This window comes from Rhinichthys klamathensis, unplaced genomic scaffold (assembly GCF_029890125.1).
Source record: "Rhinichthys klamathensis goyatoka isolate OS25496 unplaced genomic scaffold, OSU_Roscu_1.1 h1tg000419l_1, whole genome shotgun sequence".
In the NCBI taxonomy this organism is placed as follows: Eukaryota; Metazoa; Chordata; class Actinopteri; order Cypriniformes; family Leuciscidae; genus Rhinichthys; species Rhinichthys klamathensis.
In genome coordinates this window covers 107526-108338 of record NW_026606917.1, presented here as the reverse complement: position 1 = coordinate 108338, position 813 = coordinate 107526, and positions in this window count along the sequence as shown.

The following is an 813-nucleotide window of genomic DNA, read 5'->3' as shown; positions in this document are numbered from 1 at the left end:
TTTCCAAACTCTCCCCTTGTCTTCCATTGGTCAGACTCAGAACAACAGCCACCCCAAACTCACTCCATTGGTTGAGCCAAGTTGCTGCAATGGGCAGAACAGAGCCACAATGTTTACACTTTTCAGAGGATTCGGGCTACAAATGATTTACTTTTAATTGTCTCTGTCTGCATATTAAGCTGGAATAAAAGTAAGTATTATAATTCTAAAATACAAACTCTTCACCTTTAAGTGCTGTTCTGAAAATAGAAATCAAGCCTCTGCTGCCCTCTGTAGATGACACTCACACTGATGATCTCATAAGTATACATTCTCTGACAATAAACTTTAAGTGACACAAAGCTTTATTAATATAGTTGTATAATTTTAGTCCAAAATGTCTTATTTTTTTCTGTTGAAAGAACTAACTCAATAAAACAAATGTGTTAAGATCAGGATAGCTAATTTGATCATAATCATAATTTGAAATAAAAAGGATAGTTGCATAAAATAAAACTTCAAATCAAATTCAACAAACCTAACAATATGAATTTTAATTTATCTTTTCAAAGATGATTATTTGATCATATGACATAAATTATAAATCAGAGACACATGCTTTAAGATGAAAGGGAATGTTGAGGTCATACATGTTTAAGGTTTTTTTTCCGTCTCATATCCACTTATTTCAGTTATTTTGGAAACATGTACTGTAATCCAAAAACAGGTGAATTTAGGTCAAGCTAACGTTACTTTACACCGCCCGTCTTATGGTGGCGATAGTGACACTAAAACCACACGTTAAAAACACACTTTAACTTCACCGGAAACGCG